The sequence below is a fragment of the Homarus americanus genome, unplaced genomic scaffold, assembly GCF_018991925.1.
Source record: "Homarus americanus isolate GMGI-L3 unplaced genomic scaffold, GMGI_Hamer_2.0 scaffold50559, whole genome shotgun sequence".
Taxonomy (NCBI): Eukaryota; Metazoa; Arthropoda; class Malacostraca; order Decapoda; family Nephropidae; genus Homarus; species Homarus americanus.
In genome coordinates this window covers 3,086-12,268 of record NW_024756076.1, presented here as the reverse complement: position 1 = coordinate 12,268, position 9,183 = coordinate 3,086, and the positions used below count along the sequence as shown (strand labels likewise).

General features: G+C 38.5%; 2 long non-coding RNA genes across 5 annotated transcripts; one reads left to right on the top strand and one right to left on the bottom strand.

The window, feature by feature from the left end:
- The first annotated feature begins 2,108 nt into the window (after positions 1-2,108).
- LOC121856723 lies at positions 2,109-7,597 on the top strand. Of its 2 annotated transcripts, XR_006087037.1 has the most exons (5): positions 2,109-2,295; positions 2,374-2,428; positions 3,040-3,123; positions 3,372-3,425; positions 6,807-7,597. It is a non-coding gene; the product is annotated as an uncharacterized LOC121856723 (long non-coding RNA). The 2 variants fall into 2 exon arrangements; XR_006087036.1 differs by having other exon boundaries at positions 2,114-2,428.
- Positions 4,594-6,900, bottom strand: LOC121856724. 3 transcript variants are annotated; one of them, XR_006087040.1, is made up of 3 exons: positions 6,775-6,900; positions 6,162-6,254; positions 4,594-4,640 (listed from the first exon to the last, which is right to left on the bottom strand). It is a non-coding gene; the product is annotated as an uncharacterized LOC121856724 (long non-coding RNA). The 3 variants fall into 3 exon arrangements; XR_006087038.1 differs by lacking the exon at positions 4,594-4,640 and adding an exon at positions 4,647-4,966; XR_006087039.1 differs by lacking the exon at positions 4,594-4,640 and adding an exon at positions 5,566-5,625.
- Positions 7,598-9,183: the final 1,586 nt, after the last annotated feature.

The window sequence follows — 9,183 nt, the reverse complement described above, 5'->3', positions numbered from 1 at the left end:
TAAGATCCTACTTAACCAAACGAAGAAATAAATAAGGGATTTGTGGAGATAATAGACTCATGAATCTGGATAGTAAAGCCTAAAAGAAAAAAAACACAATCAATTTTATATACCGGTATATGGTAATAAAACCACCAATGTGAGGGTCTGTCATTTATTGACAAGTTAAGTACAGTATTACCGGAGTCAGTGTTTATTGGTTTAAGAGCGGACAACAACACAGGCTGCCACGTCATATTTTTTGGTAGATTGTTTACAGTAAATAGTTAATTTCTCTGTGTCAAAGAGCGTGGAGACATCATTTTAGTGTCACATGATCAGTTCTTCACCGTGTTTTACCCCGTACTCTCCGTCATCTTTCATGTCCTGCCCATTACAGGTGATTTATGTTCATAGAGAAGATATAAAAAAATACTGGTATTTATAATTAAAATAAAAAGTTGTGTTAATTTTTATTAGTTAAAATGATATTATGTCATTTGTTGCCACCCAAAATTTTTTGATAATTTTATGGTTGCAATCAGTAGTTTTGATCATTCTAAAACACTTTTCTTCTATGGCATTTCTGTCACAAATTAAGTTCTGTATAAGTGAGATATTTTACATTTTAGTAGCTGGTTTGTTAACCAATCAGATCTTGGTATAGTCCATCTGTTAGGTTAGTATGGTTTAGATTAGGTTATATATTCTATACTGGTGCAATCAATACAGTATACTTATATACTAATGCCAATTGATTACATACACTGTACACTCTTGTCCGAGATGTTCGTAGGAAATGTCAAATTTTCCCGTAAAATCAAAACTTTTTAATTTATAAATTTGTACCAAAAAATTGCAAACAATAGAATCAAATCTATATAATATTTTACATCCATCAAGCATAATTTCAACTTCCAAATGTTTGGTGGTAACAAGTGAAATTTTACCATTAATACTACATCATCCACAGAACAACTGTGGATAATATGAATCAAATATAAACACAGTACTGTGGTACTAAGGGACTCCACCACCACTACCCAATAATGGCTCAGTACAAGTTATGAAGGTGTTCTTTGACTGTGCTGGCTGGCCAAATATCCAAAGGGTATTTGACCGTTAGCTGCGGAGATTGTCTATGATTTTAATGGGATTGTGGACAAGATGGCTGTGGGCATTATTACACTAGTCATTACATGATAAATGCTTAATCATTATCTCCCTTGTGATACTCCAAGATGTCCCACTTCTCTTATGGACATATAATGATGTAGGTTGAATTGGGTTAGGTTAGATAAACATTTTTAAGTCTATACCTAAACTGTATCATAACTGTTAAACGTTGAGCTGTTGGTTAATAGATTTATAATTTAATCATGTTCTATCTTCCTTTACGTGTTCCTATCTCTACTGTGTTACAATAATTTAAAGTTATCAATAAAATAATATGTAGTATATTCTGGGGCCACAAGAACCTTAGAACCTTCAAGATATTATATTATATTTATAATTTGTTAGTCAAATTGATACAGTAAATATATTGAATAATAATTATTGACATACAATAATATGGTATATAAGTGAGGGTAAAATAGTGCTATAAGCCGTGCCTATCCTGTTGCTCCTGCCAGCAGACCAACACACAGCAAGTCTCTCACAACTATTATAAGGCTCTCTCTCTCTCTCACACCACCATAATCCCTGCACACTTATCATTCATACTAAAACACAAATGAGTCCTCACAACACAATATTGCAGCAATACAAACCAATTTTCTTCAGAATATTTTTCGATGTTGTGTTAACATGGAGGAGGGTATGGCACACCACACCCTTCTTCCCAACCACACACTCTTCCTTCTAACCACTCCCTCCCATCCACACCCTCTTCCTCCCATCCACATCCTCCCATCCACACACCCAAAAGGTTGGGTGGATGGGAAGGGAGTTGGGATGGGTAGGTATGTGAGTTGGGTTGGAGGGGAGGTGGTGTAGGAGGGGGGTTGGGTGGGAGGGAGGGGGGGTGGGAGGGTTGGGTTGGTGGGTGGGGTGTTTGGGAGGGAGTGTTGGGTATAAGGAAAGGTGTGAGAGAGGGTGAGTGTATGGATGGGAGTGAGGGTGTGTGGGGGAGGTCCTCCCATACACACACCCTCACTCCCATCCATACACTCACCCTCTCTCACACACCCAGCCTCCCACCTTTAATGTGTGTGGATGGGACTAAGGTTTTCTTATTTCTTTCAGACTGTGCGCCTCCGAGGTGAACGTCTGACTGAAGTGAACGTGTGGCTGGTCCAGAACTCCTCCAAACAGGTAAAGTACTTATGACAATATATAATGTCTATATGCAAGTATTTATGAATGTTATGTTTTAAACTTCTTGTATTCCAGGTTTGTTTGTGTGGCTGACTGTGGACCTACAAGGTTCTTCTTAGAGGTAATAAAGGTAAAGTTTTTCAAGTTATAGTTGATAGCACTAACAGCACCGTAGTTAGACGTAGAATGCACAGTAGTAACTCCGCCTTGTTCAGCCGAACATGCCGGTCCCAAGCCCGGATAAAGGAGGAGGGCTACTGCAGTGTTGTATCTACCATCGCCACCTAACAAACTTACATTATAAATTGTTCTGAAAAAGGTAATATGTTCTGTCAGCAACATAGAAAAAAATTACATATGTACTGTACATTGTGTACTATGTTTTTATATCTTTGTAGATAGGTAATACAAAATAAAGAATTGAATATACAGTATATTTTTTATTTTCATATGTATACACTACACATTTATTGCAATATACAATAACAGTCCAGAAGTTGATAGAGAAATACAAAATATCCTTGGTCATATAGCCTGGTTTTATACCTGCACTGTCTAGGTACAGTATATATCAATTTACTGGCCATTCCTGCAGTCTTGTGTTCTCTTAAACCTACATTACCAAATATTAGCACAAGAAAATCAGAGAAAACTTGTAATTATTGGCAACATCACTAGATATTTCTCCTGTGTCCCTAGAAATCACATTACAGTACCACTACCATTATTATTTCTCTGCAGATACATCAGTGATGGTGGGGCCGTCACATTATCAGCTGTTGTGGATTTCTCAATTCAACCTTTATATTGCAGACTCCACATAAGGTGAGTTTATTTCACTAGACCTTAAGGTTTTATAAACTATCTTTTGTCAGGTTTTGGTCGTACACAAAATTTAGCTTTAGATAATAATGGAAGTCTTGGACTTTGTGAATAATTTTGGCCAGGCACAGTAGATATATTTCTAAATTTATCCAAGTGACCAAGTCTTTAGGGGGGTGGGGTGGGGGGGGAGGGGGTTTCATAAGTTGTTTATTACAATTTTACAAGATTTTTTTCTTCTATATTTTCAGGTAAAACACTTCCATTCAGCAATTGGTGTGCAGTGTCCAGATTGTCAACATTTAGTAAGTAAAATTCTTACTATACTTTACTTTCATTTACTGTATATATACAATACTTTCAAATTAATAGTGTGTATGCAATCAAAAATGTTCTTTACTGTCATGGCCAATGAATTTCAAAATGAACACGAGACGCCCGTTCTCTCGGTAAGGTTGTCAAAATCCTTTGTCCGAGGCGTCTGTAACTTAAATGCATTATTTGTGCCATCTGTGGGTATCTAGTAGTTTTGATTACATGTACCCAATAGGGCATCACATGGGCATTGGTTTGTAACAGTTATACGTACAATGAATGGCACTTTGATGTCAATTGGTGATAATTATATGTAATTAATGTATATATCATGTTCCAAGTTACCCAGAAGCCATCATGTGGGTGTATCCAAGTTGATCACTTTAGTTCATGTTTCAGGTATAGTTTACAGTTCTACTGTACTTGTGGTTTATTTAGATCATTATCATTCAACTTCGGAATATGAAACGTAAAGTTTATTCAATATTTATTTATTTATTTATTTATTTATACACAGACATTGTAGGAGTACAAACCATTACAAACACCTACCCAGTGCAAGTTCCTCTACCAGTGCAAGTGCCTCTACCAGTGCAAATGCCTCTACTACTACAAACGCCTCCCCGGTACAAACGCCTCCCCGGTACAAACGCCTCCCCGGTACAAACGCTTATCTCTGCTACCAGAGGTTTTCTTACATCGAATAATTAAGAGATATACTTTGATTTACAAACCACTTAAGATAAATGGATCCGTGCGAGATATTCAAACCTCTCACAATCCGTTTGATTGATGTCCGTGTATCTAGTTGTACACCTTGCTGATACTTCACCTGTGGACGAAAAATATATTATAAAATGGAAATTTTTTGCAACCACAACAAAACTGACTACCACGATAGTTAATAATGCTACTGTACATAATGTATCTTGCTATTTTTAATGCTTTGTGTGGCTTTAATCAAGGTTCACTCCTACAGTCTTGAATGCATTAGTACAGTACTTCAAATATTTTCTCAAGTTTTGCTAAATTATAAAAAAAATATTTCGGTAATACTTAACTTTCACATTACACTATTCTTACAGTAGTGTACAGAACACCAATTCTGTTCTTTCTTAGTAAGGTGGTAGTCATCAGGGTGTGGGATGCTGGACAGTTGTGGTCACCTTGTTGTGTCTGGTCCATCTATCTTGTACACCAACCACCTGCAGCATGATATTTGTTTTTAGATACTCTACATCTGAATTAATTAAGCTATTTTATATCCCTATCAATACACAATATTGAGGTTTACTTGTACTGTATGTTCTTAAATGCACCATTTGAAGTAATATATCAAGTTTTGCTAAATTATATAAAAAAAGGTTTCAGTAATACTTAACTTTTACATTACAGTACACTATTCTTGCAGTAGTGTACAGAACACCAATTCTGTTCTTTCTTAGTAAGGTGGAAGTCATCAGGGTGTGGGATGCTAGACAGTCGTGGTCACCTTGTTGTGTCTGGTCCTTCTATCTTGTACACCAACCACCTGCAGCATGATTATATTTGTTTTTAGATACTCTACATCTGAATTAATTAAGCTATTTTATATCACAATCAATACACAATATTGAGGTTAACTTGTACTGTATGTTCTTAAATGCACTATTTTAAGTAATATTATCAAGTTTTGCTAAATTATATAAAAAAGGTTTCAGTAATACTTAACTTTTACATTACAGTACACTATTCTTAACAGTAGTGTACAGAACACCAATTCTGTTCTTTCTCAGTAAGGTGGTAGTCATCAAGGTGTGGGATGCGAGACAGTCGTGGTCACCTTGTTGTGTCTGGTCCTTCTATCTTGTACACCAACCACCTGCAACATGATTATATTTGTTTTTAGATACTCTACATCTGAATTAATTAAGCTATTTTATATCACAACCAATACACAAGATTGAGGTTAACTTGTACTGTATGTTCTTAAATGCACTATTTTAAGTAATATATCAAGTTTTGCTAAATTATATAAAAAAGGTTTCAATAATACTTAACTTTTACATTGCAGTACACTATTCTTAACAGTAGTGTACAGAACACCAATTCTGTTCTTTCTTAGTAAGGTGGTAGTCCTCAAGGTGTGGGATGCTAGACAGTCGTGGTCACCTTGTTGTGTCTGATCCATCTATCTTGTACACCAACCACCTGCAACATGGTTTGGATTTAGATCAATCTTAATTAGCCTTAATGTATTACTACCAATACACAACATTTACTCCAGAATTTCTTGGAATCTAAACTTGCATTCTTATATATATATGTGATATATCCATACACTCAAACACCCTCCTATATCACCTTACACAGGAGCATTGTCCTCACTTTTGGCTGCAGCAGTCTTCATCTAGGCATCATCCCCCACATGCCTTCATAGTACATGCTATTTTTTTGCATCACATTTTTAACATGCACACCATTCACCATTGCTTGAGCACACCACCATCCATGTACGAGCGCCCGTCCACTATACGAGGCCCCCACCCCCACTGTACGAGGCACCCACCCCCATTGTACGAGGCGCCCCCCCCCCCATTGTACGAGCGCCCCTCCACTGTACGAGCGCCCCTCCACCGCCCAATGCTCCTCCTTTCCAACCCTTCACACAAAGTAAGTCCCTCCTCTCGAGTCTTATTTCCAGTAGTTTTTGGGGTTGGCCATACTAAGATACACAAGTAATTTACCTAAGAAGGCTTAAGTAACATGCTGGGTGTTACATCTTGCTCAAGGTGTCGGTCACTTCCTCTACATTGGCATTCACGTACGTCAGCTGTCACCTGCAACATGTTTAAAGTTGTAATTTATGTACAATGAAGATTAAACATACAATTTCCATCTACCACCAGACTACATGTACTTATACTGTCCCCAATTGTTTATTTAAATACCTTATCTACAAAAGATCTTATTTTAAGTTGCATTAGTGTTTTAGTTTTCTTGATACCTCAACTAACATTTACCACAACAATAGTATAGCCAATCATAACAAGCCTTCATCACCAATACTGCTACACTACTAAATCTCTCCACACTGCTTCATACACAACACACTTACTGAATCCTCCCTCCCTTCCTCCCACCCCTCAAGCCCCCTTAGGTATTCCCCTTGACAACTTGGTCACATTTAGCTTGAATGAAAAACTTTACCAACACACCTGCTCACCCCATATGCCAATACACAAGCCATATTGTCCCCCCCACCCTAATTACAGCAAGCCACACCCACACAATGTTTAATGATTTCACAAGTCCCACAAGCTTCCCTTGCCTAAATAAAACTCAGTAAGTTGACTTTACCTGTTCTGGCATTTTAAGTTATTTCTCCTTAGGTTCAGTATGATGTTACTTCTGGCCAGCTTAACCTGAGGAGAAAGTCAGTACAGTACACGATTAGATTTTGAAAAGGAAACTGCAAAGTACGCAAGCTATTGATTTTTAATAATTTAAACAAGTGAAATTTTTTCTAGCTTAACTTTCTGAATTCATGAACAGTTAACTTGTGGCAAATTTTAAGTAACATTCTTTAATATATTTGTTATCCAATATATAAACTATATAATAGGTAACTTAATATTAATTTGGGTTAGTCTAGATTAGTTACATTTAATCTATGTTAGGCTGATTAGGTTAGTTAATTTGTTAGTTAAAACCCACCTACTAACAACCAGCTTTACTTACTATTAATCACATTACTACTACTAATGCTCACTAATACTGTAACTAATTGGCATTTAGTCCTGTACATTTTTATAGCACTTTATTAAGCTTTCCCAAATCTCTACAGCTAATCTTAATTTGACTCCCAGCTCAGTTTATCTAGACAGTCCACGCAGCTCTCCAGAGCCCATTGTAAAATTGCAGTTTCGTCGAATATGCCCTCGTAGTTTAGAAATTCGTTTATCCTGTGTATTTTGGGTCGATTCAATGAAATGTGGCCTTTATTTCCAGGGGAAAGCACCCTCTTTAGAATTATATCCCCCCCCCCAAAAAAGCATGGAAATCTTTAAAACTCCTTTCTGACATTCTTTGCTCCCTGGTTAAAATGGTGTTAGAAATACTCCAATAAGGAGATCTAAAGGTTGGGGATGGTTAAAAGTCAGGCATGTACTGGCCGAAACTGCAATAATACCGAGCCCTCCAACACACACACAGTCCTCCAACACACACACACACACACACAGTCCTCCAACACACACACACACACACAGTCTCCAACACACACACACACACACACACACACACACACACAGTCCCTCCAACACACACACACACACACACAGTCCCTCCAACACACACACACACACACACAGTCTCCAACACACACACACACACACAGTCCTCCAACACACACACACACAGTCCTCCAAAACACACACACACACACACACAGTCCTCCAACACACACACACACACACAGTCAGTCACACACAGTTCTCCAGAAAGCCTCCAACACACACACACACAGTCAGTCACACACACACACACACACACACACACACACACAGTTCTCCAGAGCCCTCCAACACACACACACACACAGTTGTCACACACGAGCAGTTTCCTCCAGAGCCTCCAACACACACACACAGTTTCTGTGAGCCTCCACACACACACAGTCAGTCACACACACACACACACACACAGTTCTCCAGAGCCCTCCAACACACACACAATACAAGCCGGGTCACACACACACACAAGTTTCCCTCCAGAGCCTCCAACACACACACACAGTCAGTCACACACACACACACACACAGTTCTCCAGAGCCCTCCAACACACACACACACAGTTCTCCAGAGCTCTACAACACACAGTTCTCCAGAGCCCTCCAACACACACACACAGTCCTCCAACACACACACACACAGTTCTCCAGAGCTCTACAACACACACACACACACACACAGTCCTCCAGAGCTCTCCAACACACACACACAGTCCTCCAGAATGCACAGTCAGCCAGGTCCCACACACACACCCTCCACTGCCCAGTGTAGGAGCACAGTGTTGAGTGGTTTATGGGCTGACCATAATAGCTAAGATAATATATAAGTAACTTAACTGATGAGGCTGAAGTAACATGCTGGGTGTTAAGTCTTGCTCAAGGTTCTGTCACTTCTCCATTGGCCTTCAAGTACACCAGCTGTCACCTGCAACATGCTTAAAGTTGTAATTTACGTAGAATGAAAATTAAACTTGCAGCTTCCATCTACCACTACACCACGTGTACTTACTGTCCCCAACTGTTTACATAAACCATTACCTCCACACTAAAACTATAGCATTTTTAGATCTCATGGTGTTCTCCCGACCTCCGTAAAGTGTCATTAATGCAAGAACGAATGTAAGTGTCGTCAAGACCAACACATGTGGTAACTCCAACGAGAACCAGGCCAATAAGGTAAGAAATAAGGGATTCCAACATATGGTGAGTCGGTTAGATTAGGTCCGGTTTATGTTTTTATAGTGTTTGTTTGTTTTTTTGCATTTTTCATTCGCTGAGCCAATATTTTTTTCGGGAAACGCCTCGCCAAAAAAAATCTATAAAAAACGACCAATTTCCGACGGAAATGGAGGTCATAACCGATCTAAACACAAATACGCTAATATTATTTTGTTTTACTTTCTAATTGTTGTGTGCACATACAAATGGACCTTTTTACACCAGGAGACAACCAAGGAACCTCCAGGTTACGTTACGT